This window comes from Citrus clementina, unplaced genomic scaffold (assembly GCF_000493195.1).
Source record: "Citrus clementina cultivar Clemenules unplaced genomic scaffold, Citrus_clementina_v1.0 scaffold_1, whole genome shotgun sequence".
In the NCBI taxonomy this organism is placed as follows: domain Eukaryota; kingdom Viridiplantae; phylum Streptophyta; class Magnoliopsida; order Sapindales; family Rutaceae; genus Citrus; species Citrus x clementina.
In genome coordinates this window covers 23625284-23637407 of record NW_006263303.1, presented here as the reverse complement: position 1 = coordinate 23637407, position 12124 = coordinate 23625284, and the positions used below count along the sequence as shown (strand labels likewise).

Here is a 12124-nt window from a genome sequence, read left to right as displayed (position 1 = left end):
CTTGGGCTGACTTCAAGCAAGAACTCCAAAAGCAATTCGTCCCAAGCAATGTGGAAAAGGAAGCGCGAGCGCGCCTACGTCGCCTCAAGCAATCGGGTAGCATTTGAGACTACATCAACGAGTTCACTACCCTCATGTTAGAGATAAGCGACATGTCCGACAAGGACTCACTCTTTTACTTCCAAGATGGCCTCAAGGATTGGGCCAAGACCGAGCTTGATAGGCATGGCGTTCAAATACTTGACGATGCCATCGTCGTTGCGGAATTGCTCACCGAATACTCCACTCAATCCAAAGCCAAAAAGGGCAACCAAGGCAAAAGTGGGGGAGAAAGTCGCAAGGACAAAGGCAACAACCACAAAGATTGGGGGCAGAAAAAGCCGCCTAAGCAATAAGAGCGGGCAAGGAAAATCGGAGGGCAAGAAGGAGGCACCGAAGCCACGCAGCCCATGCTTCATTTGCAACGGTCCTCATTGGGTACGCGACTGTCAGGAAAAGAAGTCTCTCAACGCTCTCGCAGCCTAACTCAAGAGCAACCCTATTATGTCCGCGGAAGAACCCCCACTCAGCATAGGTTCTCTCCAACGCCTCGACGCACTCAATTGTCAACAGCCCGCACTCGCTAAGAAATAGCTCATGTATGTTAACACAAAGATAAATGGCCAGTTCGTTTGCGCACTGCTAGACACGGGGAGCAACACACAACTTCGTGCCTGTAGACGAAGCCAAGAGCCTAGGACTCAAGGCCACCAAGAAGGAGGCATGATGAAGGCTGTAAACTCGCCTGCCAAGCCAATTGCGGGTATTGCACAAGGCGTGCACATGACTCTCGGAACATAGAGCGAAAAGCTTGATTTCTCCATCGTTCATATGGATGACTTTAAAATAGTCCTCGGCATGGAATTCTTCGACTAAGTCCATGCCTTCCCGCTGCCTGCTACGAACTCCTTAAGTATCCTCGACGAGAGTAAAGCATGCATGGTTCCCACAAAACGAGTTAAGTCCGAGGAGAAGACACTCTCGACCATGTAATTCAAAAGGGCTTTTAAGAAGGACCCAAACTTCTTGGTCTTCATCCGGGAATTAAACAAGGAAGGAGATTGCGGAAAATCACCAAGCCAAGTCTCTCCGCGAATTCAAGCCGTCCTCAACGAGTTCAAGAACGTGATGCCTCCAGAACTTCCAAAGAAGCTCCCACCTCGACGAGAGGTAGATCATGCGATCGAGCTGGAATCAGGCGCGAAGCCACCAGCCTTAGCGCCCTACCACATGGCGCCATACAAACTTGAGGAGTTGCGGAGACAACTCAAAAATTTGTTGGACACAAGCTATATTCGCCCCTCAAAGGCCCCATTCGATGCACCGGTCCTCTTCCAAAAGTAAAATGATGGATCGCTGCGGATGTGCATCGACTATAAAGCGGTCAACAAGATCACCATCAAGAACAAGTATATGATTCCCTTGATTGCGGACTTGTTTGACCAGCTTGGCAAAGCGCGATACTTCACCAAACTCGACTTGCGCTCCGGGTACTATCAAGTGTGCATCGCCAAGGGAGACGAATCGAAGACAACGTGCACAACAAGGTACGGGTCTTTCGAATTCCTTGTGATGCCTTTTGACCTTACTAATGCACCCGTCACATTTTTCACACTCATGAACAAGGTACTCCAACCATTCCTCGACCGCTTTGTGGTCGTGTACTTGGACGACATCGTGATGTATAGCACCACGCTCGAGGAGCATGCCCAACATTTGCGACAAGTCCTCTAAGTACTTCGAAACAACGAGCTCTTCCTCAAAATGGAGAAGTGTTCATTCGCTCAACAAGAAGTGGAGTTCCTTAGCCAAAAGATTGCGAGCGGAAAACTCATGATGGAGAATGCCAAGGTGAAGACCATCCTCGAATGGGAGCCTCACTCGAAAGTGCCCGAGCTTCGCTCATTCCTTGGGCTGGTGAATTACTACCGTTGCTTCATCAAGGGCTACTTAGCCAAGGCGGCGCCCTTGACGGATTTGCTAAAAAAAAAACAGAACGTGACATTGGTCCGAAGAGTGCCAACATGCATTCAAGGAGTTAAAGAAGGCAATTTCGGAATAACCCATCCTCGCTCTTCCGGACTACACCAAGCCCTTCGAAGTCCAAACAAATGCCTCTGACTTCATCATAGGTAGAGTCCTTATGCAAGAAGGCCACTCTATAGCGTTTGAGAGTCGAAAGCTAAACGATACGGAACGCCGCTACACGATGCAAGAAAAGAAGATGACCACAATCATACATTGCTTGCGGGTGTGGCGACATTACTTTCTAGGATCTCACTTCACAATCATGACGGACAATGTAGTGACAAACTATTTTCAAACGCAAAAGAAGTTGAGCCCGAAACGAGGAATGAGACACGATTTTCTTACGGAATTCGACTATCGGCTCGAGTACAAACCGGGTAAAGCCAATGTCGTTGCGGACGCTCTAAGCCGCAAGGCTGAATTGGCGACACTTAGCATGAGCCAACCGAAGTCCGACCTTGTCTCACGCATCAAAGAAGGCCTCTAACAAGATCCGCTAGTAAAAGACTTGCTGGAGAAGGTGTTCGAAGGTAAGATAAGGCGATTTTGGCAAGATGAATGCATCCTCCTCACCAAGGGAAATCGGTTGTTCGTGCTAAGGTGGGGAAATTTATGGAAGGAAGTTATCAAGGAGTGCCACGACTCCAAGTGGGCTGGTCACCCAGGAATTAAGCGCACCACCGCTCTAGTTCAAGTCTCGTATTTTTGGCCGCACATTAGGGACGACATCGAGACATATATGCGAACTTGTCTTGTGTGCCAACAAGACAAGGTGGATCATCAACTTCCAGCAGGATTATTGGAGCCGCTACCACTCGTAACAAGGCCATGGGAAAGTGTTTTCAGGGACTTTATTACATCGCTGCCCAAGTCCAAAGGGTGCGGCTGCATCATGGTCGTTGTCGACCGTTACAGCAAGTATGCTACATTCATTGCCGCACCAGCCGATTGCAAAGTTCACGAGGTAGCCCACCTATTTGTCAAACACATTGTGAAGCTTTGGGGAGTTCCAAAGAGCATTGTGAGCGACCGAGACCCTCAGTTCACTGGGCTTTTTTGGACGGAGCTCTTCAAGATGTTGGAGACCGATCTTAAGTTCTCGACAAGCTTCCACCCATAAACAGATGGGCAGACTGAGCGCATCAATGGCCTCATCGAGATGTACTTGAGGTACTATGTGAGCGCTCACCAGTGGGATTGGGCGAAACTACTCGACATCGCCCAATTTTCTTATAACTTACAGCGAAGTGAGGTTACAGGCAAGAGTCCATTCGAAATCGTCATGAGATTCCAGCCTATGACTCCCAACACCATAGCCTCAACTTACGGAGGAAAGAGCCTCGTGGCACACAAGCTCGCCCGTAAATGGCACGAGGAAGCGGACATCACGCGAGCGTACCTCCACAAAGCCGCGAGGAAGATGAAAAAATGGGTGAATACAAAGAGACGGCATGTTGAATACAAGGAAGGTGATCAAGTTATGATCAAGCTCCTACCCCAACAATTCAAGACGTTGCGGAAAGTTCACAAAGGGTTAGTAAAGCGCTACGAGAAACCCTTCCGAGTTGTACGACGTGTGGGCAACGTCTCGTATTAACTCCAACTTCCACCAAGACTTAAGATCCATCCGGTCTTCCATGTAAGCCTTCTCAAGTCATATCATGGAGATGTGGAAGACCCAAGTCGCAGAGAATCGATGTGTGCGCCAACCGCCGTTGTCACCACGTTCGACAAAGATGTGGACTACATCATTGCAGATCATGTTATTCGGAAGAGAGGTGTGCCGCCATACAACGAGTACTTGGTGAAGGGGAAAAACCTCCCCGAAAGTGAAGCCACTTGGGAACGTGAAGATGATTTGTAGCAATTCGCTGAGTACATCCAAAACTTTAAGCACATCCAAAACTTTAAGCACGAGAGCGCGAAGAGGACGCTGCGAGCTTAGGTGGGGGAGGATGTTGCAGACCGCCCAAGTTGCTAGCCCAATTTGCCCACTAAGAGCCCAAGACAAGGCCAAGAGTGCTAGCTTGGCCCAATTCCGGAAACTTCTAGGCAACTCTAGCACATTAGAACTTGTAAATATCTAGAATACTCCACACATTTTCAGCACATGTAAATATCTAGAATTCTAGGCATATGGTAGAATTCTCTAGAATCGCTAGAGCTTGGCAAGCCTCCCCTATAAATAGGGCATGACATTTAGCATTTGAGAAACAAGTGTTGAGTGTTAGAAAATGCATATTTATAAAGGAGAAAACCATCATTTTACATTTCAAGTCTTATTAACAACTCTTACTTTTATGTATTTAACATTCTTGTGATGTAATTACGCGTGTGTTATTTTAATTAAGTATTTTATGTATTTTAGGGGCATTATAGTCATTTCACAATAAAGGAGAGATCAGACGGCAAAACGGACATCACTTTTGAACTCAGGACGGTCGAAAACCTTAGGAGGGACATAAAAGGAAAAATGGCACTATTCACATGTACGGTACTATTCACGTATACGGTACTGTCTACGTTACTGTTCACGACACTGTTCACATAGACGGATCGATGACGTGGCATTGACCGATGATGTGGCATTGACTGATGAGGTGTCACGATCCTGTTGGGCTAAAATTCTTATGTACTATTAATGGTGACGTGGCAGCATATCAGTGGACGAAAAATCTCGTGTACGGTGCATGCATCACACAGGATTATTTTCAACCAAACCGCGTTACTGTTCATCCGGGTCAAACCGCGTTACTGTTCAAAGTCGGGTCAAACCGTGTTACTGTTCATCCGCGTGGTCAAACCGTGGACTGTTGACTGATGACGTGGCGCAATCCTGAGCGTCCAAACTGTTTTTAATCCGATGGCCATGATTTACTCCATGTATCTATAAAAAGGGGGCCTCCCCCCCCTAATTTGATATCTCTGAATCCATTTTTGGGATCCATTTTCTGTAATTCCCTCTCCATCTTGTATTTTCTTTGTATTTTAATAAATTCCCATTTTGCCCCTAGTTCAATTATGAGTGGCTAATTTTCTTTCAAGCTTGGGTTGAAGGTGAAGTCTCAACATGTGTCATGGGCTTAATTTGGTAAATTTATTTTCTCTTCCCCTCTAGTTTTTGTGGATGTTTTGACTTCTCGTCGACAAATAATACTGATCTTGTCTAGATACCGCCTTGGTTACACCGGCTCTCTAGTATAAGGTTATTATTATTTGGCACGATAAGCCCTTAGCACCATATTGATTAGAGCGTGGTTCATGAGGTGTGGATTCCCCCCTCATGATTTAATTGGCATTAATACGGATTATTTAGCCCATGATGCATGTTGATACGGATCCAGATACCCAAGTACGTCATTTCAATAGATTTCGCTTCAACTTATTCTCGCCATTGCAATTCCAATTTTAGAATTTATTATCGCAATTTCAATTCCAATTTTAGGATAATTTAAATCACTTCCACCACAATTCCAACCACCCATTTTGCAAAATTAATTCTATACACAATTAAAATCCACCTCCTCGTGGGATCGACACTCGTCACCATTGATCTATACTACAATAGATTCGTGCGCTTGCGAGTACATTAAAATTTGCACAACAAGTTTTTGGCGCCGTTGCCGGGGAGGTAAGTAGTTTTAATTCATAGAATTAATTTTTGGGAATAATTTCTTTTATTTGTTTTCTTGTATTTTTTTTAATTATTAAAAAAAAAAAAAGTAAATCTACATTTAAAGGTTAGTATTTCTTTTCTTTTTCTCTTCTTTAAAATTATGTAATTTAATTTTCAATTTATTTTTTCTTTGTAATTTTTGTTTATTTTATTAATTTAATTTTTAGTTAATTTCACGTATTTGTTTTTGTGTATTTTTATAGAAAGGTTGTAATAGCGCAATAAGGTTAGTATCGTAATTTCTCCCTCTTCTTTATTTTTATTTGTTTTGTTCCCATCTTTATTTTTTGTTTTGTTTGCATCTTTATTTTTATTTTTATTTTATTTTGCATGCATGGTCGTAGGTCATTATTACCTAATCTTGAACCTATAGACCTTGAATTAGAAAAAACACTTCGCACACAAAAGCACATTAATAAATTTGAAATGGATTTACAAGCACCACAGGAGAGGCCATTTAAGGACTATTTTAGTCCCTTAGCTAATTTGAGCACATCATGTATTAGATACCCAAATGTAGCTGCTAGGAGCTTTGAACTAAAACCTAGTGTGCTAAATTGTCTCCCCACATTCTATGGCTTAGAAAATGAGGACCCATATAATCATCTGAATGATTTTCATGCTATTTGTCAAACATTTAAATATGAGAATTTTTCAGACGATGATGTTAAACTCAGATTATTCCCATTTTCTTTAAAGGATAGAGCTCGTTCATGGCTTAATACATTGCCTGCTAATAGCATTTCATCATGGGAACAAATGGTAACTAAATTTTTGAATAAATATTTCCCAGTGCATAAAACCAATTCTATTCGCAGGGAAATTTCAGAGTTTACACAAAGAGAAGACGAGCAGTTTTTTGAAACTTGGGAGCGATTCAATGGGCTACTCTTGAAGTGTCCACATCATGGCTACGAGAAATGGCACCAATGCCAATACTTTTTGGAGGGATTATTGCCGAATGTGCAAGAATGGCTAATGGCAACAAGTGGAGGAGAGCTAATGTCAAAAAGTGCATCAGCAATTTGGGAATTCTTCCAGCGACAAGCGGATAATTCCCAACAACGGAGTCGATCACTCAGGAATACTAGAAGAATTAAAGGAGTGAATGAGGTTCAAATTGGCGAGTCAACTTCGGGAATCAAAGAAGTCAAGGAGATGGTTGAAGGTCTTGCTCGACAAATAGCATCGTTATCGACTGCTAAATCAACAGAATCACATGACCCTGACTCATATCCAGATCAAGCCAACGCCATAGGTGTAATGAGAAAGCCATCTAATTACAACCCATACTCCAACACCTATAATCCTGGATGGAGAGACCACCCCAATTTTTCATGGTCTCAAGGATTCCAACAGAATGGACCAGCAGCTCCAGCTCCACCAATGCAACAAATTCCTCAAAATCCTCAAGCCTCTCAGCCACCATTCAGACCATACAATCAGAACCAGAACTACTCTCAACCCAGACCATGGGAGGATGCATTCCAGAATTTCAAGAATGTTACTCACTCCACGATTGAGCAACAGAACCGCACCATTGATGGATTACGAAATGAGTTGAGAGCGGGCTTCAACTCACAAGCCCAATCAGTTTCAAGCCTTGAGAAGATGGTGGGACAACTTGCTTCTTCAGTTCAGACCTTGGCAATGACTGTTGAGAAAGGAAAATTTCCAAGTCAACCAGTGCCTAATCCTAAAGGAGTACATGAAGCAAGTACCAGTTCACCACAGCAGCATGGAGAGGTCAAAGCAGTTATGACCTTGAGAAAAGGAAAAGAAGTCGACAACAAAGTGGAGATGCCGGTGACAAAAGAAAATCAAATTGTACCTGTGAATGTTGAAGACTCACCACCGGAGGAGAAAGAAGAAACCAACCCACGAGAATACGTTCCGAAAGCTCCATTTCCTCAGAGGTTAGCTAAAGGGAAAAAGGGAAAATCCACAGGTGAGATTCTCGAAATCTTCAAACAGGTAAGTGTTAACATCCCTTTACTTGATGCTATTAAACAAGTTCCATCTTATGCCAAGTTTCTTAAAGACCTTTGTACTAAAAAGAGAAATATGCATGTTCAAAAGAAGGCATTTTTAACAGAAAATGTTAGTTCTATACTCCAACATAAAATTCCTTTAAAATGCAAAGACCCAGGCTCCCCCACTATTTCATGTAGTATAGGGAACCACACAATTGAGAATGCTTTGTTGGATTTAGGAGCTAGTGTAAATTTATTGCCTTATTCAGTATTTGTGAAACTTGGACTGGGAGAATTACACCCAACTCCAGTGGTGTTACAGCTTGCAGATCGGTCCACGAAAATACCTCGTGGTATTGTGGAGGACGTGCTTATCCAGGTAGACAAGTTTTATTTTCCTGTTGATTTCATTGTAATTGACACTCAACCAATACAGGACTCAAGGAAGCACATCCCCATTATTCTAGGCCGACCTTTCTTGGCAACTGCAGATGCTCATATTCAATGTAGGACCGGAAATATGCAATTGTCCTTCGGCAACATGACTATGGAGCTAAACATTTTCAACATTGCCAAACAACCTCACAGTGCAGATGATGGAATTGTTGATGTGGATTTAATTGAAGCATTAGTTGACGATACTTTTCTTTCAAACCTTAGTGATGACCCTTTACAAACATGTTTAACTCACTTTGGTTTGGATTTTGATATTGACAGATCGGTTGATGAGGTCAACGCTCTACTTGACTCAGCACCATACATGGACACTAATAAATGGAAGTCAAGAGTTGAACAACTAGCATCATTAGAGAAGAAACTCATCCCATCATCAGAATCACCACCGAAACTCGAGCTCAAACCATTACCCAACACATTGGAATATGCGTTTTTGGGAGAAGAAAGCACTCTACCGGTAATCATTTCATCATCCCTAAACGACGAACAAAAAGGTAAGTTGTTAGATGTTTTAAAAAAGCACAAAGGGGCATTAGGATGGACCATAGCAGACATAAAAGGTATAAACCCAGTAGACTGCATGCATTACATTCACCTTGATGAAAATGCTAAAACTACTAGGGAGATGCAACGTCGGTTAAATCCTAACATGAAAGAAGTTGTTAGAACTGAAGTCCTTAAGCTATTAGATGCAGGTATCATTTACCCAATTTCTGATAGTTCATGGGTCAGTCCTGTACAAGTTGTCCCCAAAAAGTCAGGAGTCACAGTAGTTACCAATGCTGATAATGAATTGATACCAACTAGAGTAACTACAGGATGGCGTGTATGCATTGATTATAGAAAGTTGAATTCTGTCACACGTAAAGACCATTTTCCTTTACCATTTATCGATCAAATGCTTGATAGATTAGCAGGCCACGAATTTTATTGCTTTCTAGATGGCTACTCAGGATATAATCAGATTCCCATAGCACCAAAAGATCAGGAGAAAACTACTTTCACTTGCCCTTTTGGCACTTTTGCATATAGGAGAATGCCATTTGGATTATGTAATGCACCTGCTACATTCCAACGATGCATGTTGAGCATTTTTTCTGATATGGTTGAACGATTCCTTGAAGTCTTTATGGATGATTTTTCTGTCTTTGGTGACTCGTTTGATCAATGTTTACATCATCTAACGCTAGTTCTGCAGAGATGTATCGAGAAGAACTTAATCTTAAATTGGGAGAAGTGCCATTTTATGGTAAAACAAGGTATTGTTCTCGGTCACATCATTTCGAGCAAAGGTATTGAGGTTGACAAAGCCAAGGTGGATCTCATTTCTAATCTTCCTCCACCCAAAACAGTCAGAGAAGTAAGATCTTTCCTTGGGCATGCTGGTTTTTATAGACGTTTCATTAAAGATTTTAGCAAAGTTTCTAGACCCTTATGTAATTTACTTGCTAAGGATGTACCTTTTATCTTTAATGATTCATGTCTTATGGCTTTTGAAAAATTAAAGCAATTGTTGACATCATCACCCATCATTCAGGCCCCAAATTGGAGCTTACCATTTGAGCTTATGTGTGATGCATCTGATTATGCAGTAGGAGCAGTTTTAGGACAAAGAGTTGATCGAATTCCTCATGTTATTTACTATGCTAGTATGACATTGAATGATGCACAGTTGAACTATTCAACTACTGAAAAAGAAATGCTAGCAGTAGTGTTTGCATTGGAAAAATTTCGATCTTATCTCATTGGTTGTAAAATAATTATATTCACAGATCATGCTGCTCTTAAATATCTTCTCACAAAGAAAGATGCAAAAGCTAGACTAATTCGTTGGGTGTTACTTTTGCAGGAATTCGACTTGGAATTCAAGGATAAGAAAGGCACAGAAAATGTTGTGGCGGACCACCTCTCTCGTCTCCATTTTGACACAATTACAGAGCCATTAATATTAAATGAGTCATTTCCAGATGAACAATTAATGAGTGTGGAAATATTACCTTGGTATGCTGATATAGTTAATTATCTTGTTACAGGTAAGCTTCCAGAGCATTGGACCAAGCAAGACAAGGCTAAATTCTTTGCGGAAATAAAGAATTTCTTTTGGGATGACCCGTATTTGTTCAAGTATTGTGCAGATCAAATTGTTAGACGATGTGTCTCAGAAAGTGAAATTCAGAATATTCTTTCATTCTGCCATGAACAAGCTTGTGGAGGCCATTTCAGTGCTAAGAAAACGGCAACTAAAGTTTTACAATGTGGTTTTTATTGGCCAACTATATTTCGAGACGCTTACACTTTCTGTTCTTCATGTGATAGGTGTCAACGAATGGGGAGCATTACACGAAGGAACATGATGCCACTAAATCCAATTTTAGTGGTTGAGATTTTTGACGTATGGGGTATCGACTTCATGGGACCCTTTCCCCCTTCTTTTGGCCATCAATACATATTGGTTGGTGTTGACTACGTCTCGAAATGGGTAGAAGCAATTCCATGTAGGACCAATGATCACAAAGTGGTGATAGGATTTTTGAAAAGCAACATTGTTTCACGCTTTGGATTCCCTCGAGCGATAATCAGTGATGGTGGTGCCCACTTTTGTAACAAAGCATTCAAAGCTCTTTTGACAAAGTATTCAATCACACACAAAGTGGCGACCCCGTATCATCCGCAAACCAGTGGCCAAGTTGAGATCTCCAATCGAGAAATCAAACACATATTAGAAAAAACGGTGAGGCCAGACAGAAAAGATTGGTCATTAAGACTTGATGATGCATTATGGGCATATAGAACGGCTTTCAAGACCCCGATTGGGATGTCACCCTACAGGCTAGTGTATGGAAAAGCTTGCCACCTACCTGTGGAACTCGAGCATCGTGCGTATTGGGCCATCAAGAAATTCAACTTTGACATGCAGCAAGCCAGTTCAGAAAGAAGATTACAACTGGCAGAACTTGAAGAAATTCGCAATGATGCATACGAAAATGCCAAGATTTACAAGCAACGAATGAAAGTCTTTCACGACAAGCAAATTATGAGAAAATCATTCACTCCAGGTCAGAAAGTGCTTTTATTCAATTCTCGCTTGCACCTATTCCCAGGTAAGTTACGCTCTCGATGGTCTGGTCCCTTTATTGTTCATACTGTTTTTCCACATGGGGCAATTGAAATTAAGGACCCAAAGAACGGTGTCACGTTTAAAGTTAATGGTCAAATATTAAAGCCATATCTAGAATACCAACCACATGGAGAAGACACCGAAATAAATTTGAGTGACCCACCAGATTTGAATTGATTTGTTTTTTTCTTTTCGTTGATTTGATTTTTCGTTCTTTCTTTTTATTATTCTTTTGCTAATTGAAATTGTTTTTGCATAAGTGTGTTTATTTTACCATTAAGTTTTCTCTTATCATTTTTAATCATGAGTCTCATACTTAGACCGTTCCTCCTGAACATTCTTAAACCACTTCAACGTGTCAAAACTCATCTCAAAAGGCAGATTCTATTTTGTAAAACACAACGCATTTGGGCTCTACAACCACCAGAGTTAGTAGCCTATGTTGAGGGTTTAGAACGCCAACTCAGAGACATTGAGAGAAGTGTTTACGACATCCAGTTGGAGCTTGAGGTAAATTCAATAAGAGGACGATTTTAATTTTCTTTGTGTGTTTTAATTTGTTTTTCTGTTTGTGTGCTTTAGTTTGTTACCCCGGTGAAATGGCGGATAACGGTACTCCGTGACAATCAAGTCGGTTACTTCAGTTTCCCACAATAACTGACATTCTGAGGCGAAAGTATGGACAGAAACGAGATTCTAGCGAAGCTTCACAAGCGATTCCCTTCACTTCCTCAGAATGCCCTCCTTACGATCTATAAAGCCCGGTCTGAACGCATGCGATTGCTCATGAGGAATAACATACCTGCAGACATCCGTTGGTTAATCGAGGCTAAA

The 12124-nt window shown here is 41.9% G+C and overlaps 1 non-coding gene across 1 annotated transcript; it reads right to left on the bottom strand.

The window, feature by feature from the left end:
• Positions 1 to 6553: 6553 nt before the first annotated feature.
• On the bottom strand, positions 6554 to 6657 carry LOC112095940. The gene has a single exon (XR_002904100.1). It is a non-coding gene; the product is annotated as a small nucleolar RNA R71 (small nucleolar RNA).
• Positions 6658 to 12124: the final 5467 nt, after the last annotated feature.